Below are 27,532 nucleotides of genomic sequence, written 5' to 3'. Positions count from 1 at the left end.
TTGTATTTATTAGCCAATGACTTTAACTCCCCAAATTTTAGAAACTCTTTAATTAGGTGAAGGGTTTCCCTACCCTCATACCTAGTATTATCCACCCTCATGGTAGCAACATAGTGGGAAAGAGCATCTTTAGCCAATTCATGAGCTCTATGGTTGTTTTCCCTACCAATATGCCAAATTTTAAATTTTTGCAACTACCTCATGAGGCCTTTTATCTTAAATAGCCAATCCTTCAAAATATCTTTATTGGCTTCCCAATCATTTTAAAACTTGTCTAACCACCAACATAGCATCTCCTTTTGCAAATATCTTCCTCTATCCTAGTTGTATACACTATTTTAAGAGAGTATGTAAACTCCCATATCCAACTTCATTGTTACTTTATATCTCTTTACTTTCTTGAATTCCAAAAAATACTTCTCAAAAATGAGAAAACCCAATCCTCCCTTTTTTAGCACTCTCTTGTAACTGCCATTAAAAAACAAGGTAGCATATTTATCCTTCCTCTCCTCATGAATTGGCAATTGCGAAATTAGTTTTCATTTTATAATAGTTGCACTTTCAAAAGGTTATTTACAAGTCAAAATATCAGCTAAGCTAGCTCTTGTAGTATCCTCCTTTAAACATGTAAACTCAACATCTCGCAGAGCCAACAGTCACTTAATAACTCTTTGGGCATTTTTAGGAGATCACAAAACCAGTAAGTACTAGTAAGTACTACAAATGGTTTTTGAATCAAGTATGATTTCCATCTTTTAACTATATATACCAGCCCCTATACCAATACATCTTCTTCCATCCAAGGTTTTTTAATTGCTCCAATGGAGCTACTTATATAAAACACAAGCCTCATATAAGACACCCCCTTTACCTTCTACATTCAAATGGCTCCCATTGCATTTTTCCCAACACTGATGCTAATGAATAAAGGTTCATCCCAGTTTGGAGGCATAAGAACTCGAAAAATGCTAAACTTTTCTTTAATATGCAAAAATTATCCTCTTCAACTTGCATCCAAACGAAAGGATCCCTTTGAGTTGCTTTCCATAAAGGATATAAATACTTGGCCACTATATGGAATGGTCTTGATAGATACCTCAACTTTTGAATAAATCTCATCAGTTCTTTTATAATTTTTGGAGAATCCATAAGAAGTAAAGCCTCAACTTTACTAGGCTAAGGTGAAATACCATTAGCAAACACTTCATGACCTAAGAGTATCACTCTAGTTCTTTCTATTTTATATTTATCAAGGTTTAGCTGATCACCATCATCATCAAGTCTACATAAATATTCATTAAGTTTTTGAGAGTATAATGCCCTCGAGTTGTACATACAAAAGTCATCCATAAAGACATGTAAAGATTTCCCAATGAAAGGGGCAAATATCCATCTAACCCATCTTGAAGAGCTGGTTTATACATTCATCAGACCAAAGGGCATTACTCTATAGAAGAAGGATCTCCCATGGGGTACTGAACGTTGTTTTCTTTTGATCTTCTTCTACTTTTTTGATCTAGAAATATCCAAAGTATCCATCGCACATAGTGTAAAATTCATGACCAGCCACTTGATCCAAGATCTCATCCTGAAATGGAAGAGGATAGTAGACCCTCTTAGTCGCTACATTAAGAGGCTTGAAATCAACACATACTCTCCACTTTCCATTCTTATTTGGCCTCATTACAACATGAGACACCCACTCTACATCATCAACAGGATAGATAAGTCTCGCATCAAGCAACTTCTGAATTTCAACTTTAAGTACATTTTCCTGAAGTGTACTAAGTCTCCTAAGTTTTTGAGCCATTGGTCCATACCCTTCTTTCAATTTGATATGGTGCACAATCCTATAAGTACCCCTCAATTCGTGATATTATGTAGCGAAGAGTTTCGGGTATTTCTAAAAAATGGCTAAATATTTATCTCTTTCATCACTGAAGTCATTTCCCAACATATTCATAAGCTTGGGTAGTCCAACATTCATTTCACGTTGTTGATCACATGTTTCCTACATGAGGTTTGTACTTCCTGCAGGAATATTTTCAACTTTTTCCTCTCTTTTTGAACCTTGGATTGACAACCTGAAGAGGTAAACATCCCTAGAATTTAGGCTAGCTTCCCATTCTCTATCCTTCTCATCAAGGCTAGAATTTTTTGAATCACTACTTTCATCACCCGCGTAGTATCACTTTCATATCCATTTTGGATAATAGACCTTGTTTTCATGTCAAAGATCACCCTCTTATGAGCTGGCTTCTTCAAATAGAGTTTTAATTGACCTCCATACCAATCTTATATGGAAATCATACCAATCCTCCACAGTAGTCCCAAAAATCAGAGGATATTCCCCAAGTTTTGCAGGGATAACATGGAAATCCAAACATGATCTTTGGCCTCCAATATTGATTTCTAAGTTCTCTATGACTCCCAAACATTTCACTTTTTGAGTTGTTTGTCATTTAAACCTGAAAGAGTGACTTCCCTGTCATTTTAAGATGAATTTGCAACATTGCTTCTTCAGTTATTACACAAACTTGCGCACCACCATCAACATAAACTTGATCAATTTTCCTTCCGTGTATCCATGCATTCATGATAGGTATAATGTCTTTCACATCACTCCAACATGCCCAGTTCGTGTTTTTCCTTTCATGATGCTAACCAACCCATGCCATTGCCTTCTTAGAGATGAGTTCATTTGCAATAGTTGACCATATGTAACCTTGGCCTTCTTACCTTTTAAATCTTTAAGAGAGTTGTAAGGAACTTGATTGACTCCCCAAGTAAAGTCCCCCATTTGAATCTTCCTTCGTTGTCTAGCTTTCTTGCTTATTTGTGGATTGTCTGCAATCTGTTTTTCCTTTTTAATCCTTGCTACCCAAGAACTAAGACTAAAACATTGGGCACTACCCATAGAATTGGTAAATTCTAACACCCCCCTACAGTGCCAATGTGATAAAGTATAGAAATGATCAATCACCAAAGGGGAGAAAATTTAAGGACTTGCGAAAAGCATCATTTTCCTGTGTAGGAACATACATCAAGTTGATCTCTGCTACATAGCATCTCTCTCTAACATAATGATAATGCACCTCAATATGTTTCATGTGAGCATGAAACACAAGATTTTGTGCCATTGCAATAGCACTCTAACTATCAAAAAGAATGGATGTAGAACCCTCCAATGATAAATGTAGATTAGCCAACAATTTGCACAACCATATACATTTCATTATTGCCATGAAGGCTGCCCTATACTCAACCTCATAAGAGAAGGTAGCCAGGTTGTTTCCCGCTTAGCCATGAACTGCATAAATGGTCCAAAAAGAAATTGTGTCCACTAGTAGATGGCCTAGTATCTGCATCACACATCCGCTTAACGGCTTGGTAATGTATAGTCGATGGGCTATGCATATACCTACTCATCTCAGATACTGCATACTGAATGTCTGGGCGTGTGTTGCAAAGATAAAAAGGACAGCCAATAGCCTAGTTGTAGATTGCAACATCAAACATCTCTTCACCATCATGCATAGACAACTTTAAGCTTTGGCCCCATAAGAGTGCACATAGGTTTGCAATCTTGCATATTAAACCAATGTAACAGCTTATCCACATACTCTGACTATGACATGATGATATCATGTTGATTTCAGGTGAACAGAATCCCCAAATAATAGTGTAGAGAGCCCATATCTGAGATAGCAAGTTTCTCCATTTTAAAACAATATTTCAATAATTAGTTCTTGCTAGTGACCTTAGATAACTGTTAGATTTGATATTTAAGTTTCTCATCTCCAAATCCTTTCATATGTGTGTGCTTTTTAAGAAAACAAGTATAGAACAACTTCCCAATAATTGATGGTTATTGGTGCTTTTAGATTAAACCTTAGAGTGGATGTTTAAGCTTCCCATATCCTAGTTATTTACGTTGTATATTCGACGTAGTTATTTTAAAATGGTGCAAATTCTTGCATTTTTATACTTTCATGGTGAGTAACATCTGATATAATTTGTGTTACATTTCAAACATCTAGATGCTATGCAATTATGTTTTTTAATAAAAGATATGTTCCAAGTGTATGTTCAAGTGACATAAATTAACTTATACTTTGTAGGTTAAGCATGGGCTATCATGCTTACATGGTTGCTCTCGGTTTTTGTATAGAGTTTGTAAAGATGGCCCTCAATATTGCAAAAGCACTCTGCATTTGCTTGACAGAGGCCATTTCATCTAGCACGGAAGAGAAAATATCACTCTCTAATAGTAATGATGTTGCCTTTGTCAATTTTTGTAATCGGGTATGTGCAATCATGCATACTATGTTGAAGCAACAAGGGCTTTCACACTTAGTCATTGATGCACTTGGGATCTTGAGAAAAATTTACATCTTTCTCACACATTGCTTGGAAATGCACCAAAGATGTTGGAAGATCTTAAGGAGTTAGCACTAGCGTCTGCATTGAGAGAGAAGTTAGCTCTCTAGAATACATAGTGGAGAGAGGAGGTGGCACATTCAAAGCACACGAAGGACTTTTCAAGTGCAGCCTCATTGCCAAAACATCTAAGGACTACCATAGGTGTAAGTCCTAGTTCTGATCACTCTACGTAGTGAGATGACTTATCAGGGATACCAACTGTAAAATATTACACGGCACAGCGAACGGAATCTGAGAAAGAGATAGAGAGTATACAATAGATAAGAGGAGAATCAGTAAATTCTTTAGCTCCAAACAACTGATACAAAGATGGCTCTATCCACCCGTGCACTTCCACTGTGTGAAGCTTAGATGGCGATCTAAATAGAAGATAGGTGAAGAGCTTAAGGCTAGCTGGAACAACAACTCTGATTGGGTGAAAGATGAATGATCGATGGCTGTGAAGGGATTTAGCTTTTATAGCCTGCGAAGGCCCTTAGGTCGGCCTGACCAACCTACCATATAAGCCTCTGTTAGTCGACCAAGGAATATTCCAAGGACTATTCCCTTTACCATCCGGCCGGGGGCACTGCCCCCGGACCCCCGCTAGGGGGGCATAGTGATTGATGCCAAGAGGAATATTTCACGGTGGATTCTGTGCCATGGTGGATTCTGTGCCACGGTGGATTCCGTGAGGTTTTACAGTGGATTCCGTAAACTTTATTGATCGGGACTCATACACAAAGTGGATTCTTTGTGCGAGAAGTTGATAGGGACGCCTATCCTTTTCGGGCGTTTCATTAATTTAGTGTGTACATGGGTGATTCCATAGCGGGTGATTCCTCAAAATACATATTAAATTAATAAACGTTTATGAGTTTAGAGTGCGCACTCGTGATAAATTAAGGTTAGGATTGATTTCTAACCAGTTGATTTATTTATGTAGCTAAAGATTGCTATGTATTCACTTTTGTCAGTTTAATTGTATTATTTTACTAATGATTGTGAATGCTTCAATTGATGTGTAGAAATAGCAACAGTGGCGAAGGAAAGCATTGGAGGATAGCGTGTATTTGAGTTATTACTTATATTTTTATGGGCGCATACCTTAGGCATGGTGCCTATATTTTGTCGTGCCTATTTATTAAGGCGTTGGATATTTATTTATTATTTTGTATGCGTATGGGCGCAGATTATGATATTTGTATTTGGACATTATATTGGGTATGCCTGACTCTTTGGGCGCCCGCACATTAGCTTTATTTCTATTTTGTGCTAAAGCAAACTCAAAAGCCAAAAGCATGCTATTTTGTAATTTGGGCTATTATTTGAGCTTGAAGATGATTAATACATAAAATACAGGCTCTGTGGAGCACTCACACAAGGCATGGGGGGAGATTGCACCCAATTGGTCTCTTGTTCATGTCGTGCATGCTTTCTACCTTGAGTTTTGTGTAAAAAGTAGAATTCTTTTGTTCTTGGGGACCTTCCGACGTTCACTATGCGAGCATACAACATCCGATCTGTGCACCAGTGGTATCAGAGCGAAGCTGAGATCGAGAGCTTCCAATCGCTACCCATCCTACGCGAAGGCGGAGCTCCTGGAACGATTGAGCTCTACAGTGAGTCTCATCGTGAACGGTCGATATGGGTGGATTCCTGGTAGTCAAGAACCTCTGTCCATAGCCTCTAATCGCAAAGGACTGGCTTGAGGAGGCGGAGGACCACGTCAACATCTCCTTTTATCAAGTCGTCTTCTCAGAAGATCAGAGATAAGTTTCATATCTTGTATTAAGCTTAAAAGCTTCAAAGCTAAGGTTTTTTAAAAGCTTAGCTCCATAATTCTCAAAATCGGCGGCGGCAGCATCCCGAAATTTCCGCTGGCTGAAAACAGCCCCCCTCCTAAAATTGGACGTTTTATTTCAGACTTAGCTATAAGCTAAGTCACTCAAGTCTTCAATCACAAAAGCTTCAAATTTTATCAAGTTTCATAAGTCCTGCAACTCCGCAAGTCAGTCAAGTCACCAGAAGTCAAAACTGACTTATGCCAAAAACTCCCATGAGGACTGTTCCTGCGCAGAAGCACTGAACTGCAAAAGGACTGTTCCTGCGCAGAAGCACTGAACTGCAAAGTTGTTCCCTGGAAGACTCTGTTCGCATACGTAGACTTGCTAAGCCACTTTTAGCACACGCAGAAGGTCATACACAGATTTTACGAAGATTTCAAACCCCGCAATCGCAAAAGTCAAAGACCATGAAAGCCAAACAAAAATCTATAAGCCTTATACACCGGACTTTGAGCTACGCTAATTGAATTTTGAGAGTGTGAGGTCTTTTGAATTTTTGCAGGATGACGGAACAAAATATGGATGATCTAATGGCTAAAGGCGATCTTCCTGAACCTACGATGGAACAAAAGTTGGATTTAATTATGATGCAGTTGGACGAAGAACGAAGAGCCCGACAAGCCTTGCAAGTTCAATTGGCCAATTTACAAAGATCGACTACCGACAAAGATGGACCACAACCCGAAGATCTTATCTGACGAACCATTGATGTGACTCTCGAAGCTCAATCCATCTGCAAAGAAACAAAGATAAGTAAAAGAAATTTCAAATTCCGTACTTTTAATGGCACTCGAGATGGAAAAAATGTTCTTACATTCATCAGTCAGTTTGATGATTACTTTCATGAAGAGACATATGTTGAAAAAGATAAAATCAAGTGTGTCACTAACCATTTAGTGGATAGAGCATCTCTTTGGTGGACCATGGTTCGTAAGAGCATACATTGTCCCACTACTTGGGAGAGTTTCAAGGAGAAGTTTATGCATAATTTCCTTCCTCCACAATTCCATGAAAAAGCCATAAAGCAATGAGATCTTCTTCAGCAAAGAGATCATGAACCTATTTCTCAGTACACCGAACACTTTTGGAATGCCTTACTAAAACTACGCATGCTTGAAGACATACCCGAAGGAAATCACAAGCGCAAGTATATGTCTGGATTACTTAGGCATTACTACGCTGAAGTCAAAATGTTCAAGCCTGCAACTCTTGAAGATGCAATTTCTTTAGCTCATGACACTGAAGACAAGCTTCGAGGAAGAGACAAGCGTCCACAACAATTTCAAGCAAATGGTAACTATGGTACTAAGCAATTCAATTCAAATTTTAGAAGATTTAATCAATGTCGATTTCCTTCATCATCTTTCTATAAGTCTTGGACAAAACCACCTGCTTTGCCATCAAATACCAATCAAAACCCTAATCCATCTTTACAGCCAAATCCTAATATTCCTAGATTTCCTGCCATTGCAAACAATGTATCTAAAGCCAAACCTATAGTGTGTTACAAATGCCATCAACCTCGACATCTAGCAGCCAATTGCCAATCGAAGAAGCCACCTGTCCATATCAACTATCTTGGAGCAATGGAAGATGAAGAACATGAGGAAATGCCTGACTTTACGGAAGATGAGGATGACATTACTACTCCTTTGGATACTTTACCAGGTATGCCAACCCCACATTCTTTGTTGAAAATGAAATGTTTAGTGCATGGAAAAGAAAAGATTATTTTGCATGACGATGGTAGTACACATGATTTTATTTCTGCAAAGTTAGTGAAATAATTGAAATTACAAACTGTTCCTACGCATTAACGCATTAAAGCAGCATTCTTAGGCACAAGGTATAATGGGACACAAGAGGTACATGATTTAGAAATTCAAATTGGTAAATACACTGAAAGAAGGAATTTTCTAGTTGTACCATTACAGTCCAGTGATATTATCCTAGGTATGCCTTGGCGTCATTAGCATAATCCTGACATAGATTATTCCACGCATTCAATTAACATTCATTTTCAAGGAAAAAACATTACATTGTATGGTATGCACGCATCTAATGTTTTTCCACTGCTTACTCATACTCAAGCTAAACGTGCATTACGATAAAGCAGTAAATCTTATCTAATTTGGATGAATGAACTTCAAGCTAAAGAAAAACATATGCACCCTAGGTATAAAGAGTTCCTTGCACAATTTAAAGATTGTTTTGTTGAATATCTACCACGTGGACTACCTCCTTCACATCCCGAAGACCACAAAATAGATTTAATTCCTGGTACACAACCACCTTGTAAAGCACCATATAGACATAACCAAATAGAATAGAAAGAAATTCAAAATCAAGTTGAGGAATTATTAAACAGATGATTAATTAGACCTAGTAGTTCTCCATTTGGCACACCTGTTTTTATTGGCCACATATGGATACTGATGTATCTAACTTTAATTCTGAATGTTTGATTTGTCAAAGAGTTAAGAGACATCATGGTAAACAGTATGGTTTACTTATGCCTTTATCTATTCCATCAAGACCATGGGAACAAATTTCTATGGATTTTATTACTTGTTTACCTAATACTAAAGCTAACCATGATATGATTTGGACTATTGTAGACAGGTTTAGTAAACAAGCATATTTCATTCCATGTAAGAAAACTTTAACAGCATCACAGGCAACACAATTGTTTTTTAAAACTGTTTTCACTAATCATGGATTACCAAAAGTTATTATTTCTGACCGTGATTCTAGATTTTGTAATAACTTTTAGATTACTTTGTTTGCTAACCTAGGAACAAAGATTGATTTCTCATCTGCATTTCATCCTGAAACTAATGGACAAACAGAAGCCACTAACTGTACTATTTTAGATCTTTTACGTACTTACACTATTTCTAAACCACAGACATGGGACACACATTTGCATTTACTACAGTTTTCACATAACAATACACCACACACGGCAACAAAGAAAGCACCGTTTGAAGTGATTTATGGTTATAGATTGTCTACACCTATTGCATCTTTATCAAATAGAATTTAGAGTGCTGATGATATTGCTAACATGCACGGTACTATTTTTAATGAGGTTAAAGACATGATTGCCAAAGCCCAGCAATCATATACAAAACAAGCCAATAAGAAAAGACAAGCCATGAATTTCAAAGTTGATGACTATGTTTGGTTGAGAATAGAGAAACATAGATTACAAAGTGTAGATAAACATCCAGTTGTGAAATTAGCACCTAGATTCTATGGACCATTTAAGATCATTTACAAAATCACTGACAATGCATTCAAGTTAGAACTACCACCTCACTGAAAAATTCACAACACATTTCACATTAGTTTATTACGACCCTTTAGAGGCCAATTACCTATACACCCTGTTTATGAAATCCCACCTTTGCTAGATGAAGAGACTGAAATACTTGAACCTGAAGCTATCATAGATATTGATTTTATGACCACTAGAACTGGCCATAGATATTATAGATATTTGGTCAAGTTTAAAAACCATCATGTTAAAGAAGCCCAATGGATGCACGCTAGAGACTTAAATGCTTTCCCCACTCTGTTAGCTCCACATTGAGCTAATAGCAATTGAGGACAATTGCTATCCCACCCCGGGGGTATGATGCCAGGAGGCATATTTCATGGTGGATTCCGTGTCACAGTGGATTCCGTAAGGTTTTACGGTGGATTCCGTAAACTTTGTTGACCGGGGCTCATACACAAAGTGGATTCTTTGTGCGAGAAATTGATGGGGATGCCTATCCTTTTCGGGCATTTCATTAATTTAGTGTGTACATGGGTGATTCCATAGTGGGTGATTCCACAAAATACATATTAAATTAATAAACGTTTATGAGTTTAGAGTGCGCACTCGTGATAAATTAAGGTTAGGATTGATTTCTAACCAGTTGATTTATTTATGTAGCTGAAGACTACTAGGTATTCACTTTTTTCAGTTTAATTGTATTATTTTACTAACGATTGTGAATGCTTCAGTTCATGTATAGAGATAGCAGCAGTGGCGGAGGAAAGCATTGGAGGATATCGTGTATTCGAGTTATTACTTATATTTTTATGGACGCATACCTTAGGCATGGCACCTATATTTTTTCGCGCCTATTTATTAAGGTGTTGGATAGTTATTTATTATTTTATATGCATATGGACACACGATTATGATATTTGTATTTGGACATTGTATTGGGGTATGCCTGACTCTTTGGGCGCCCGTCCATTAGCTTTATTTCTATTTTTTGCTAAAGCAAACTCAAAAGCCAAAAGCGTGCTATTTTGTAATTTGGGTTATTATTTGAGCTTGAAGATGATTAATACATAAAATGCATGCTTTGTGGAGCACTTACACAAGGCATGGGGGGAGATTGCACCCAATTGGTCTCTTGTTCATGTCGTGCATGCTTTCTACCTTGAGTTTTGTGCAAAAAGTAGAGTTCTTTTGTTCTTGGGGACCTTCCGACGTTTACTACGCGAGCATACAGCATCCGATCTGTGCACCAGTGATACTGGATCTCTATATGTTTGGTGCATGCATGAAACACTGGATTTTTGGCAATGGCAATGCAACTCTGATTGTCACATCTCAGCAAAGTTAGTTCTTCATCTTGCACTCCCATATGCCATAGAATCCTTCTCAACCATACTGCTTCACATGCAGCAAAACAAGCTGCCTTGTACTTTGCTTCGGTAGAAGACAATGCCACTGTTGGCTGCTTCTTACTAATCCAAGAGAAATTTCCTGAACCCAAAGAAAAACAATAACCAGAAACTGACTTCCTGGAATCGCTGTCTCAATCTGAATCATAGTTCCCCACAAGAAAAGTTTCGAAACCATATGTGATACCATAGTTAAGACTTTTCTTCAAGCATCTGAGCACCTGCATCCCCACCTTCCAATGACTCTCATGAGGTTTGTTTGAGAACTTGCTCAAAACACCAACAGCAAAACTGATATCTGGTCTGGTGTTACGCAAGTAGATCAGACTGCCAACCAACCTCCTATACCTCCCAATGTCTGCTAGTGTTGATGTATCCTCGACAGATATCTTCATTATGCTGTCATACTTTGCTTACATAGCAGCCTTCCATGATGGATCTGCAAGTGCTTCTTCTAAGTCAGTTGGCTCCTTTACTTCTCTCATTATCTCAACCATCAAGGCCATATTGACTGTGTGAGCAAAAGCCCTCCTTTGCTCCTCTATTTTCTGAGACCTCCTTGGTCCATCTGCCTTCTCCTCAACCGATGCTGGCATAGGATTATTGTGGTCATAGAGCTGCTTCGCTCAGCATGACAATGGCTTTTCTGGTGGGGTGATGTCAGGTTGGTGAACTTTTTCCTCATCATCTGAAGATGATGCTTCCTCCTCCTTAAGAATAGGGATAGCTCTCGAGACAGGTTCATAGTGGACTACTTCTTCGCTTGATGATAAAGTTGAAGAACTTGCCTTCTCCTCCTCTACTGTATGCGGCTCCTCCTTGAACACCACATCACAGCTCGCATGATCTTCTTTGCCTCTTGGTCATATAATTTGTAAGCCTTCTGCTTATCACTATAACCCAAGAAGATACATTTTCTGCTTTTTGGTTTTAACTTGTTTCTCTTCTCATCTGGAACATGTGCATAGCATTCACATCCAAAAGTTCTAAAATGTGAGACAGATGGTTTCTTACCAATGTAAGCCTCATGAGGTGTTTTTCCCTTGAGAGACTTTGTGTAGCTCCGATTTAGAATGTAGACTGCAGTATTAACAGCTTCAGCCCAAAAATGGTTAGGCAATCCCTTGCCCTTTAGCATGCATCTTGCCATCTCCACAATGGTGCGATTCCTGCATTCCACAATATCGTTCTACTGAGGTGTGTGAGGCATTGTCAATTGACGCTTGATCCCTTTGCTCTTGCAAAAGTCTTCAAACTCCTTTGAGTTGAACTCACCACCACCATCTATTCTAAATTTCTTCACACTTTTTCCTGTTTCATTCTCAACAAGTTTTAGCCATTCTTTAAACTTACCAAAAGCTTTAGCCTTATCACGAAGGAAGTACACCCACATCTTCCTACTGTAGTCGTCGACAATCAACATAAAATAAGAAGATCCCCCCAAGGCCTGGGTAGGCATCTTACCACACAAGTCAGCATGTACCAACTCTAGAGGAGCCTGTGCTCTATTCTTGCTTTCTTGTGGAAATGCCTTTCTCTGTTGTGGGCTTACCCATCATACAAGCTTCACATGGTTCCTTCAATTTAGTTATCCTAGGTAGGTGAGCAACCATACCTTGCTTTTGCATCTCCTTCAACACTACAAATCCGATGTGTCCAAACCTTTCATGCCAAAGCTTACTTGTGCCCACTCCAATAGTGGCTGTAAGAGCACTTAGCTCATACAGGTTGTTCCTTCTTTCTCCTTTGCGACCAATTGTGCCAGCACTATCAAGAATTTCTGCACCTGTCTTCTTGAACCTCACTTCATGACCAAGATCAGTTATGGCAGCAAACTGATAACAGATTTCTCCTGATTTCGGGAACATACAACACATTTGAAAGCTTTTTTATTTCACCATTTGCAGCAACAAAAGAAATAGTACCTGAGCCTGTAGCACGGCATTTAGCATCATTTCCAACCATCACAGTGATGGATTCTTGTAGAGGCTACATAGAACTGTATAGACCTTTCTTGTTGGTCATGTGACGGGAGGCCTCACTATCCAACATCCATGAGTCAGTGGTAGATTATTCTTGCACCAAAGGAGCACACTTCCTCAATGGTCGCCATGAATAATTCCAACTCTGCTTTAGCCGTATTGGCTGTCTCTTTCCCTTTACTTTTAAGGGTACCATTATTTTCATCTGTCTTCTTGACACGACAATCTGCAATTGCATGTCCTTTCTTCTTGCACTAGAAGCACTCTCCTTGAAACTTCTTCTTGCAGCCCTTCTTCTTTTTGTCACCATCATTTTTGGTAGAGGAACCAACTTTGCCTTTTGCATTGGCAGAGAATGCAGCATCTCCATTGTTGCTTCCTTCTCAGGATTTCAACCTCAACTCCTCCTCCATCAATAATGCACAAAACTCCTCAAAAGTCAAAGCTTGAGGTTTCACCTGAGTATTAAGGGCAGTTACTAGTCCATCTAGCTTTTGTGGGCAAATCCGAAGACACCTCCGAGCTAGCTCTTCGCTAGTTTCTTTTTATCCTAGTGCCAGTCATCTGGTCGCACAGATTCTTAATCCGAGTGATGAATGCTTCAACCGTCTCTCCTTCAGCAGACATCTGCGCTGCTAGTTGATTCTCCAAGTTTTGAATCCTTGTTTGGTTTCGTGTTTCGTACTGACTCCTTGATATATTCCAAGCCTCTGACGCTTTGGTTGTATGTTGCTGAATCAAAGTCAAAACACTGTTAGAACAGCTTGTAACTAAGGCACACAATGCATCTGCATTCCTTCATTTCCAAGCTCGTAGAAGATCTGCATTCGGAGGAATCATCACACTAGAATTTGATGGGTCCGAGATATAGACTGTGGTTCTGCGTCAGTCCCCAGCACAGTCTCCAGAAGCTCATAAGAATCAAGGATAGTTGTAATTTTTAACTTCCACAAGGTGTAGTTTGTGCCATCTAACTTGCCCTCGCTGAAGGTTGGTGGATGAATCCTCAGTGTTTGAATAGCCGATACAGCAGCACCACCTCCTGCACTGCTTCCTGATGCACTAGAAGTGCTTTCAAAAGTCGACATAGTTTCTCTTTACTCTTGAAGCCTTTTCCTCTTGCACACTCTCCCATCTCTAGAGCCCCCTGGGCTCTAATACCATATAAAATATTACACGGTGCAGCGAATAGAATCTGAGAAAGAGATAGAGAGTATACAACAGATAAGAGGAGAATCAGTAAATTGTTTAGCTCCAAACAACTGATACAAAGATGGCTTTGTCCACCCATGCGCTTCCACTGTTGTGTGAAGCTTAGATGGAAATCTAGACAGAAGATAGGTGAAGAGCTTAAGGCTAGCTGGAACAACAACTCTGACTGGGTGAAAGATGAATGATCGATGGCTGTGAAGGGGTTTAGCTTTTATAGCCTGCGAAGGCCATTAGGTGAGCCTGACCGACCTACCATATAAGCCTCCACTAGTCGGCCAGGGAATATTTCCTTTACCATCGGGCCGGGGGCGCTACCCCTGGACCCCAAAATAGGGGCTCCTTTTAACTCCCTTACCCCGCAACTCAATGCAATGCGCCTCGAGTTCCTACTAGCTTAACCACTCCGTCTAACCCAAAGATTAGACCCACAATGGTCACCTTTTTGCCATCCGATCACGTAGACCTCATCTGATATACAAGTCACGACTCAACCAATATCCGGGCTCACATTTGGCTTCTCCTCATAATGGAGGCCTTACAACTTTGAGCACCGTGGATCATTGGTGGCACCTAATGAGGGTGGGGCATTGATCATATCTAAGAGCAACTATGTTGCGTACACTGAGGAATCACCAATGTGCCCCAACAATTGGCATTCCCTTTGATGCCATTAAGCCAGGTAGAGTCATTAGTCAAGATTCCTTTGGACAATGTGTTGAAGCCACCATAGATAATATTTGTTATTTTCCTTCAAATTTAAAATATTTCACCAAAATGTACAAGGGCTCCAACAATACTAAGTTACACTATTTTCAAGTGGAGCTTGAAATGCAAAATGTCAATGCATCGATTGTGCGATATATTGCCTTAAATTTTGAGCCCTCTTGGGTTATGATCTTTCTCTTATTCAATGGTGGTACATTGAATGATATATTAATGTGGGGTGTTTTCAACAATGTAAATATAGAAGAATTATCAAGCACATACGCAAGCCATCATTTCGGTTTTGACCTAGTCTTGATACCACACCCAATGAAGAGGAGAGGGATAGGATCGTTGGCATAGTCAACAATATGACAAAAATTATTCATGCACTAGTGGATGGCATACAGGCCACACATAGTGTCAATGTCATTCATTCAAACTTGTGTGCCAACAACATGGTATTAGACTTCATCAGAGATGACACCCCAAGGGTGGGTATCATAAATTGGGTCTAATGCTTATTTTTGGAATGACAAGTCCTGTTCTCAACTAGTAATGTTGAGGGCCATCCCATGCATATTCTAGATGAGGGTCCATAGAAAGGTATGCTAGAAAGAAAAAGAAGGCCATGGATTTCTCACGAGATCTATGATCCACTATGTTTGTCTACCTACGACAAGGTGTCAGCTGTGTATGCAATAGGTTGGCTCATCGTCTGCCTTGATGAGTTTTGGTGCTTTGGAAAATGCTTGTGGTTATGTAGGGAGCTAACAAATTCACCAAATAGAAGGATCATGCACTTGATAGAGTTCAAGGCATGGAATCGCATGTTTGTAGATGATAGGGCTATGCAAAATTCCTTTGTGGATTTGGATAACTTGTTGAGGGTCGAGGGTGGCATTGATCCTACAAAGGCACAAAGACCACTCATAGACCTTGGTTGTGTCTTAGCCCATCCATTTTAAATAGTCCACCTCTTGTAGTTAGCTCTCTATATTTTGTAAAATAGCTTATTAAACTTTGGACTCTTTATGACTTGAAGGATGCAAAGATGACCCTAAACCAGTCATATTTTTTTGTAAAACTCTATATGCCATGGAATACACCTTGCACTTTTTGTTATAAGATTAATCTAGTTATGTGATTATTACTTTTAAAATCCATTATATCAAGATTTTATATCTTTACATGTCTTATTCACAATCTTGTATCTATTAGATAAGAATCCATTAGATTCACACACACACACACACACACACACAAGTGAACTATTATTGGTAACCATTATTGTTTGGACTTGTCTTACTTTCTCTACAGAATCCATGGGTAAGATTGAAATCATTACATGAGTCACACTTAGGATTGGCAATAGTTAGCTTTATGTCAAACTGAAAAAACTTTTTATGGTGGGTCTAGCAATGTCTGTTGGCATAAAAAGCTATCGTATTGATGGAATAGTTTTGATAAAACTCATGAATCTATCAAATCTAATAATGAAGTGCATCTAGCAATTATGGATTATTCTAAACCTCATAATGTTTCCTTGATAAACTATTTCTTTTGAAGTGACATAATAACTTATCATCCTAATAATTAGCATTTTTTGTATATGAGAAGTTACTTAATTAGCTTAATTTTGCATTTAGATACAAGGTCGATCATTCATGGCTTCAAGGACGCATATGAAGGTTTTTGATTGTGGGTCTAACGAGAAAAATCTTTTAGGTTATGTTTGAGTTATGAGTAATTCCACATATAGTACAATAAGACAAGAGATTATACAAGATGGTATTTTTTGTGATTCTTTTAAATTCATAATTGAAGATGAAGATGAAAACGGTGAATCTTGCATGCTAAACTCAGTATAAGAAGAACATTGGCATGTAGAAAATGTCAAGTTTATTGGTATAAAGAGGGATTCAAGCATGGTAGACAAGGTCGGGGATAAGGGTGGGCCTAGAAAATGCATTTGTGAAGGCTTGAAGGATACTATAGAAATTGCAAACTTCAAAGAAAATGATGAATGCGATCCTAATTTGTACAAGCTAGGTGAAAATCCAAAGCGTGTTAGAAATATGCTCAAGAGTACATTGATTTCAAGGTCTATGCTTGATATTTGGTTAGGTCAATGTGAGAAGATTCGTAAGAAGTTTAGGGAGCAAAAGCCACCAAGAGATGATAGCTTTGAGCTTATTAGGAAAGATCTTGATGGTGTATCCTCGACTATGGTGTCATGAATGTGAATCTCCCTATGGCTCAAAAGTCATTAGCAAGCAATCAATTTACTTGTGCCTTTTTAATTTCATGAGAACCATGTGTTAGATAGACAAGCAAATCAAAAACAATATTTGACAAATTGAGGATTCAAGATGGGAGTGATATCTAACTCAAAAGATGTTGAAGAAAGCAATGAAGATAATATGGCTGCAATTTCAGCTCTAGTAGAGGAGACAATTATTTTCAATAGCACTCATCAAGGTAAGTGACTTCTTTCTATCCATTGAAACCTTAAGTAGGATGGTTGTTTTTAAATAGGTTATGAAAGAGTTGAACTTTGGCTAGATTTGGGTTTATTTTGAAATCACTTTAGTATATGTATCCTATAATTAGTTTGTAATAATTTTGAAGGTTAATTTGTGAGATTTTTGATGTGAAATCATGTAGGATCTGATTTAGAACTTATTAGACAACCTTGAATGACTACAAAGATAGAAGGAGAGTAAGAATTGTGTGCAAGTATGATCATAAATGGTTGCATTTGTGTCCTATGTTTTATGTGATGTGTGTAGGGTGAAAAGGTGCTTATCAAATAGGCACTTACTTGTGAACTTGGCAAGTGAGTGTCTTTTGATAACTATGTCACAATTAACTTGGCACTGGTGTTGTGAACTTCAACATAGAGGTGTCACTTTGGTTGTGATACCCTCCCTCCCCCCCTAGGTGTGGATGGGCACTTGGTTGTGAATTCGACCAAATAGTGTCATGATGGGCAACACATGAAATAAGTGATGGGAATTTGATCGTGTATTTGGTTGCACAATGTCGCGATACACAAATTATTTCTATTGTTCGATGGGATGGGCATTTAGGTCGTCTATTCGACCAAAAAATATCCTAGCTTATGTGTAGTTTTTTAAAAATCTATCATGTTCTTGCATGTGTATGCTTTTTATAAGTTATGACTTAATGTAATTTGTGTTACCTTTTCAATATTTAGATGGTAACATGCAATTGATGTTAATATGCAACACTAATATAAATTAAGATTGATATCATACATTTATATTAAAGTTACGTAGCTTAACTTACAATTGGTAGGATAAGCCTTGGCCATTATGCTTATACACTTGTTTTTCTTTATTGTGGAGAGTTTACAATTTGTGAAGATGGCCTTGAACATTGCCAAAGCACTACGTATTTTCTTGATAGAGGCTATATCATCCAACACACAAGAGTAGATATCACTCATCAATAGTAATGAAATTCTCTTTGTCAACTTCTACAATTTAGCATGTGCATGCGTGCGAACCATGTACCAGCGAGGGCTTTCATAGTTGCGAATGCACTTTGGGATCCCAAGAAGAACTTGCATCTTTATTGTACACTGCTTGGAAATGCACCCAAGATGGTTGAAGATCTTAGGGAGTTAGCGCCAGTGTGTTTGCATGAAAGGAGAGGTTAGCTTTCTGGAACATGAAGAAGAGAAAGGAGGTGGCACACTCAAAGCAAGCAAATGACTTTTGTTTGGGGCAACCTCTCTACCAAAGTGTATAAACAACACTATAAATGCAAGTCCTAGTTCTAGTCCCACAAGGCAAAGAGATGATCCATTAGGGGCAAAAACTATGTTGCACACATTGAGGAATCACCAATGTGCATCAATGATTGACATTCCCTTTGATGCCATCAAGATAGGTAGAGTCATTGGCGAAGGTTCCTTTGGACAATGTGTCCAAGATACTATAGATAATATTACTTATTTTCCTTTAGATTTAACATATTGCGCCAAAATATACAAGGGCTTCAACAATGTTAAGTTGCAGTAATTCCAAGTGGAGTGTGGGTTGTAAAAGGTCAATGCATCCATTGTACAATGCATTGCCTTTACTTATGAGTCCCCCTTCGGTTATGTTCTTTCCCTTTTTCAATGGTGGTACAATAGATGATATATTGATGTGGGGCCCTTTTAAAGAATGCAAATATAGGAAAACCATCGAGCACCTCCATAAGCCATCAATGGGGTTTAGATTTGATCATAACATGGTGCCTAGTGTAGAAGAGAGGGCTAGGATCATGAGTGTCATCAATAATATGCCAAACATTATTCATGGATTGGTGGATGGGATCAAGGCCGTGCATAGTACTGCATCATCCATTTGGACTTACATGCCAAGAACATGTTGCTTGATTTTACCAAAGATAACACCCCCAGGGTGGGCATCATGGACTAGGGTCTCATGCTTATTTCTAGTATGAAAAGATGAGCTCTCAGCTGCCCATCTAGGGGACCAAATGAGTCCATGCACATCATAGATGAACAACAACAGAAAGGAGTGTTGGAAAGAAAAGAAGGTCATGGATTTCTCCTAAGATCTACAATCGATTGTGCGAGTTTGCTTAGAGCAATGAGTCACATGTATAGGTAGTTGGCTCCCTTATCATTTGTCTCATTGAGTTTTTGCGCTTAGGCCAACGTCTGTGGTTGTGTAAGGAGTCGAGAGATACCCCAGATGAATTCCTCATGCACCTAATAGAGTTCAAGGCAAGGGATTGCATGTTGTTAGATAATATGGCCATGTAAATGTCCTTTGCAGATCTCGATAAATTTTTGTGGGCACAGTGCAACACTAATCCTGCAAATGCACAAAGATTTCTTATAGAGCTTGGCCCTATTCTAGCTCACCCTTTTTGAACAACCCACCTCTTGTAATCTCTCCTTGTATTTTGTAAAAAAACCTAACAATTTTTTGAGTCTCTATGACTTATGAAACCAAAGATGCCTAGAAAGGTTGTATTTTTTTGCAAAACTCTAGGCTCTATAGAATAGAGCTTGAAATTTGTGCTTTAAGATTAAGTTGGTTATGTGGATGTACCTCTTCAAGAGAAATTATCTTGAGGTTGTGTGTCTTTATGTGTCTTTTCAACAATTTTCATAGTTGACTTTCTCATGTTTTGAATTTTAATAACCACATTGTTTCGTATTTAATATCATGGTGTAGATTTATGTCTATAAGTAGTCTCTAGCTAGCATACATGAAACATTAACAAACCATCTAATGTATATATAAAGTTTAAATCTCTCTTATTTTCTTTGCTAAATATGATTGTGCAAGTGGAGTGTTGTATACATGCCATTTTTTTTTAGTTGCCAAGGAGATATATTGTTGTCGTAAACACACAAGTATACAAGAAAGAAAACTACTTTAATGGTTTAAAAAGCTATGATTTTCACACCATATTCATATTGCATTTTAAATTACTAATGATTAGAAAAAAACAAATTATAAATGAATTATTTAAAAAACTAATAACCAAATGTGCCTAGTAATTATAGATGATACCAAACCTTCTAAACTTTCCCCACAAACTATTGCTTTTGAAGTGATGCAATAACTTGTAACCTCCACTAGTGCAAGTAGACATTCTCTCATCTGAGAAATATCCTACTTCTGTAAGCTTAGTCAACATGATCAAGTGTGCACAATGTATTAGTGAATGTTATATCTTGTTATCATTTCTAATGCGATGTACTTTATCTTCTATGGATAGGCTTTATTAGATAAATATTTAAGTCTTTACTAGATGCATTCCTTCTATAGTCGCAAGCTAAAAATATGGGGTGTATTTTTCAATCATGAGTAGAAATTGATCCTTGTGTTATGTGATGGAAACACTTCTAATTTTGTTTTTTAAAATTATTGTATATTTTTTACATATGAGAAGTTACTAAATTATTTTTTGCTTTGTATTTGGTTATAAGGTTGATCATTCATGGCTTCAAGAACTCGCATGAAGGTCTTTGATTATGGATCTAGCAAGAATAAACTTTTGGATTATGTCTGAGTTATGTCTGATTCCACGTATAGTGCAATATAACAAGAGATTACACAAGATGATGAGCTTATATATGATCCCTTTAAATTCATATTTGAAGATGAAGATGATGACGATAAAGGTTGCACCCTAAACCCAATACAAGAAGTATTTTGGCATGTAGAAAATGTCAAGTTTATTGGTATAAAGAGAGAGTCAAGCATGGTAGATAAGGTTGGGGATGAGGGCGGGCCTACAAAACACGTGTGAAGGCTTGAAGGATACTCTCAAGGACACTAACTTCAATGCAAGTAATGAAGGTGATCATATTTTGCACAAGTCACGTGACAACCTAAATCATGTTTAAAGCATGCTCAATAGCATATTGACTTCAAAGTCTACTCTTAAAAGTTGGCTCAACCAATATGAGACAACTTGCAAGAAGTTGAGGGAGACAAACCCACCAAGAGATGATATGTTTGAGCTTACCACAAAAAAATCTTAATGGTCTTCGCTCGAGTATGGTAGTTGAGGGAGAAAAACCCACCAAGAGATGATAGTTTTGAGCTTGCCACAGAAGACCTTAATGGTGCACCCTTGGCTTGAGTATGGTGCCATGAATGTGAAGCTCCTTATGGATTAGGAGTCATTGGAAAGCAATCTACTTACTCGTGTCTTTCTAATTTCATGCGAACCCATGTATGGGATGGTCAAGCGCATCAAACAAGATATTTGACAAACTGAGGGTTGAAGGTGGGAGCGACATCTAGCTCAAAAGATGTGGAAGAAAGAAATGAAGATAATATGGTTGTGATTTTAGCTGTAGTAGAGGAGATGGATATTTTTAATAGCACTCACGAAGGCAAGTGACATCTTTTTAACCATTCAAACCTCTAGTGAAATATTATTTTCATATACAACAATTAGTAGTTTATGAAAGAGTTGAGCTTTAATAAGATTTGGGTTTGTTTTAAAATCACTTTTGTATATGTATTTTACAGAAAATTTCTAATCATTTTGGATATTAATTTTTGAGAGACTTGACTTGAAATCATACAGGATTTGATTTTGAGCTTATTGAGGCAACATTGAATGACTACAAAGATAAAGGGAGAGTAAGAGTTGTATGCAAGTATGATCACAAATGGTTGCATTTGTGCCCTTCAAGATTAAACTTGCATATGATTCTCATAGAGCATGGTTGCATCCAAAAAAACATCTACCAACCATTTAGTTTTGACAAATGCTAGAGGGCAACCAAAGAAGCTCTTTCATATAGATCCACAACAAAAGTCACTGAGCTCTTTTCTTCAACCAACCAAAGAAAGTACCATACTAAGAGATTCAGAAGGACCTTCTACTTGTACATGTGACCCATATATGCCTTCTTCTTGTGATTTAAATTTTCTCTATTGGGGATTATGGAAAAGGACCCGAGTGCAGTGCATCAACAAGTGCAACTTGAAGTGCTCGTGAACCATAATCCCCGTGATGTGCAAGAGTCTCGACAAGAAAACATACCTTGTTCCACAATATTCAGTGATTGACAAACACAAACTTTATCCTGTCCAAAAAAATACCAAGCTTGACCAAGGCTATCAAGTTTCACACTCAAAAAATCAAACAAAATGACAGAAACAAATCCTAAGCTAGACAAACACAATAAATCCAACTACAAAATAACAAAACAAATTGTCACGCAAATAACTAAGCTAGCAAAAATCAAACCTAACTACAATTTTGACTAGAGGTTTTCAGTTTTCACAAAAATGCTTGACATATTTAGCCCTCCCCCTAGTCTGCAAACATTTATGTCCAGCAGTTTCTCATAAAATGATGCAACATTTATGAGCCAATCAAAAATCAAATCCAACGATCTATCTTTGAGTTCTTCAAATTCATAAATCAAAAAAATCCATGACACACCATTCTCAAACCACTTTTGAACAGGAACACAAAAATCAGCAACAAATTTCTCTTTGGAATCCTCAAAATTTTCAAATCAAAATTTCTCAAAACAACTCACATTGTCAAAGCAAAACATCTCATCACCCACAATGACAATCCACATACCCTTCCCATCCTCCCAAAAGAAAAACATGACAAAGCTAGGGTTTTGAAACAAGGTTTGAACTCTTTCTATGTTGCCAAAATCAAACTCATCCACAAACATTGCAAAAATCTCAAAAAAATAAATCTCTTCAAAACATCCATCCAAACAACGAGACTTCATAAAGTCAACTATTTCTATTTCTTTATCACAAACATTCTCAAAAGACTTTTCAGAAATAAGTACTTTAGGAAACACATTAAGGTCATTATCCTCATCCAAACTCCCAATTGTCCAATTTTCTTCAACCTCGCAACTTTCTTCACACTTTTTACCCTTAGTGTTAGATCTCTCTTCCCTCAACTTTTCAATTCTTTCCAAAGTCTTATTCAAATTTTCTCTTACATCCTTTTCAATGTCACACCCAGGGTCATCAAATCCCAAATCAAAATCATCACAAACCTCATCAAAAACTTTAGGAGAACTCAAGGAAACTAAAAAACTATCAAATGAAGTTTTCTCTTCGATATTGTTGCCTAAAACAATCAAACAATTATCTACACAACTATCAAGAAGCATGAGGTTAGGTCTACACAAAACCACATCAGCAACACCACAAACAAAACCCTCTCCAGGGCTACTCAAACCATCAACAACCAACTCACAAGACTCATCAGAGTCAACAATACCAATACCAGAATCACAACAAGAGTCAAAACCCAAAATCTCAATACTCTCTTGATTAACAAACTCAAAAAACTCATAAGGAAACAAATTCGAACCCTTAACTTCATCTTGAAAACTTACCATTTCTAAGCTCTCCCCCTCATGGTCTTCTAACAAACTCAAAAATGCATCCTCTATTCTCTCTTCATCTTTTAAATACTCAGGTCCATCAAGACAAATACACTCATTCTCAAAGCTATTACTACTCTCTTCAATACTCCCAAGACTTTCAGAAATTCCATCACTCCTTTTCTCATAAAATATATAAAAAATCTCTTGACTGCCTCTCCTTTTCCAACCTCAAGGTTTTCCTCAAATTCCTATATTTACCTATTTTTCTTTCATCGAAGATCGAGTCTTTTCCCCTTCTCCACCATGCCCTTATCCATCTATCCATATACCTTCCACTTTTCCTGCTTATCAATTGACACCTTTCCTCACTGATTCACTTAAATTTTTAGCCACTCCTTCTTTAGCCTATTCCTCCTTTTATGATTTTGCCTAACCATCTCTTCATCCTCTTTTACTTATTCCACTTCCATCTCCTACCACTTCTATTTCTCAACCCCCTCGATTGGTTAGTGAGTATGATGGATTTGATCAGCAGATTCCAAGAAGAAGAGGATGGAGCTTAATTGATTCTCTTAGAGGACCACAAATTAATTGGCCATTAATTCCAGGGGATTGGACAATTGCTAGTCAAGCATACCAGAATTACCTTCATTTTGCTTACCAATATTCACAGTCTCTAGATGCTTCAGTGAGATTGACAACTGATTTTGCTTGGTATCTAGCATACATGCACATGCATTCCCATAATGATCAAAAGGCCATTCCAAAGCTTTGTATGAATGTCAATGTGAACATTGATTCCCAACAGTTAGATGTCCTCTATTTTCATGTCCTATGTCTACCTAGTAGATACCTTGTTTTGCTAGAAAGGATGTGTTGCCTGAAGTTTTTTCAAAATCCTCCAAAGATATTTGTGGATGAGTCCTTGTCCATGGATTGTTTTCGAAACCACCAAGCCTTCAAAAGGGATCACCTTCATTGATGCCTTTGCAATGTATTTTGGATTATTCTTAGTGATATATATCTCTTTTTGGAGGTGTCATTCAGATGGTTGTGTTAGTGTTTGTGTGTGTGTTATAATAATCTTATGTAATGAGTTCGTGCTGATTGAGAATAATTTGTTTGAGAGCTCTTTTCAAACTATTGATGCTGGATGGAATGCCTATGGTGGAAGGCTGAAGAAGAACCTCTTATATCCTTTACAAATTTGTTATGACTTTTAAATGATTATCAGATGTGTTAATGAATAACGAAGTTTTCTTTTAGTAGTTTTTTCTAGAGATACAGGTGATAAGTTGGGGTTGTGGTTTGGAGAGATTGTTGAAGTTACTACAGAACCTTAAATTGAGCTCTTTAGTGAACTTATATTCTTCTTTTCCTTAGGTCTCGAGGATGCTTCCTTTCTAAGTGCAAGGATATGTTGTAACGTGTCTACTTCTATCTTCAGGACACATCTTAGAAGTCTATCGGAAAGGATGTCTAGAAAGCTCCGCCCGGCACTCCCATGGAATGTTACGGGGTTTGCGGTCTAGGGCTTTCCACGTCTGCCACGTAGCAGAAGTATTCCGGCCGTTCCCACTTAGGATCGACTTGAATTAGGGTTTTCCTTATTGGTCATTTCCTAACGGTAACTAGCGTCAGACCCAAGCGAACTACTTTATGCAGAAACACCAGGTCCGAAGTGGATTCACGCTGCACTTGGTTCAAGGAGAATGGGAAACGAGAGGGATGCAAAGGTCAACCTCTCTGCCATAAGGCGTAGTCCCATTCCGTTCCCCTAAAACAACATAAATCGGGATCAATCATAACTTTAGGTCAACGCTTTTGTTGTTTGTGTTCTTTGACGATCTTCCTACTGTCCATTGTGATTTGAGAAAAGTTCTTGGCCAATGGGGACCACCCATCCGTAGGATGGACCTATGGCCCATCCTCTGCACTTTCCTCGAGTTGTTTTAATTATTTAATTACCTAACACATTAGTTGGACATGTAACAATTATCTTCTTTAATTAACCCGTTAGGCACTGGCTCTTTCATGTAATCTTATCACTTGACATAGAAAAACAATATGAGACAAGTTCCTTATTAACAAGTTATCACATTTATCTTTAAAATACAAAGAGTCTAGCCCATAGGCTTATCCACAATCTGCCCAAAGACTATCCAGCAATCCATAGCGATCACTAATCCAAGTTTCCGCCCTAGACTAGTATGCGGGCCTCGAGATCCAATCCGGAGTCACGTTAGCCTCTTGTGTAGGGTGCAGAAGGTGAGGGATTTACAGTCAGAGCCCCCTTTGGCACCCAAGCGTCCTCCTACTCCAAGTAGCGCTCAATGGAGAGACCTCTCGCGGCGGGTTCGATCCACTTGCCCGGCGCGGTTAACAACCCCCTTGGTTAGGGTCAGGCAGATAGTTGGGGGTAACTAAAGCTGCCTCTCCCTTCAGGCATTCAACGTATCAATAGTGCGATATGCAGTTTATATTTCCAGGCTTAAACGAAGTATACTATTTTAATGGAAATTAATCTAATTTTAAATTCATTTCAATGCATAAAGCTATTTGCTAGAAATGCATTTATGCTTCCTTTATTTTTGCTTGTTTAATTGAAAGTATTAATGACGAAGTTCCTCCATTATGAGCATTTAGGACAAAAATATATCCTATTTCCAACAATTAACCTTGCATGATTGAATTAGAACAATACCAAATAAAAACTAGGAAGGAAAACCTGGGCTTAGGGTGAGATGTCCACGTGGATGCCACGAGACGACCCTCCCGCGCCTGCACCTTGGACTTTCTTAGGAGGCATCGCAATTGTAGTCTTTCCGTCGTGGAAGTAGCTTTACAACTCCTCTTTGGAATTCCACCGTGGCTCCCTTTTTGCAATAACTTACACCGTCCGTCAAAAGTAGTTTTAGAAGGCTCCCTCCTTGAAGTAGGGATTTTGAAAAAGGGGGTGTTTCAAAATCTTTTGCGGATAAGACCCATTAAAGCCATGGGAGGGGCTTAATGGCCTTGTAAGGACTCGCACAAATGGGGAATAAAAAGGTGTGGAATCCCTTACGAGGGCTTTTGAGTGGGAAAGGGAGGTGTCAAAAGACCCTCAACACTCTCTTTTCTTTTACGAGTGGGGGAAAAAAAAAAGTTCCAAGGGTATTTTGCATGGGGACGGAAAAGGTCTAAGGGGGCCCTTAGGGGGGATTTGAGGTACGGGGGGGAAAAATAAGGCCTTTTAAGGGAAAAACTTTTGGGAGGGAAAAGGGCCTAAGACCTCTTAAAGGCCCCTCCAAGGAGAATTTGGGGGGAAAAAAACTTATAGAGGCCTAAAGGGAAGTTTCCAGTGGGAGGAAGAAAAAAGGGGTAGTCCAAAAGGTTATAGGAAGGAGGCCCTAAGGAAGCCCTTAGGGAGATTTATAATCGCGAGGAGGCAAAGGACCCTTAAGGTCAAGCTTTTTGACGGGGAAGAAAGCCCTAAGGAAGCCTTAAAGAGGAATTTTAAGGGGGGGGGGTTCAAGATGCCACAAAGAGAGGGGGGCTAAAGGAAATTTAAAACACGAGGGGGGGGTGGGGGGGTGGTTCCAAAGCCCAAAGGAAGGGTGCTTAAGGAAGGCCCCCTTGGAAGCTTCTAAGCTTCCAGAAGCTTTCACCACATGGGGGGGTGGAGACATCGATTCGTGGTGACTGGCGCAGGTTCAGGGGGCAGTGATCAGGCGCTGGCAGGAGGACAGAGGCTGAACGGCGGCGGCTGCTGGCGTGGTAGCTCACGGCTCCCCCAGGGCGGACTGGCAGCGACC

This window comes from Lygodium microphyllum, chromosome 30 (assembly GCF_053477565.2).
Source record: "Lygodium microphyllum isolate KBCC chromosome 30, Lygodium_microphyllum_v1.1.10, whole genome shotgun sequence".
NCBI classification, from domain to species: domain Eukaryota; kingdom Viridiplantae; phylum Streptophyta; class Polypodiopsida; order Schizaeales; family Lygodiaceae; genus Lygodium; species Lygodium microphyllum.
The sequence above is the reverse complement of the archived record's forward strand: the minus strand, read 5'-3'. Positions refer to the sequence as shown.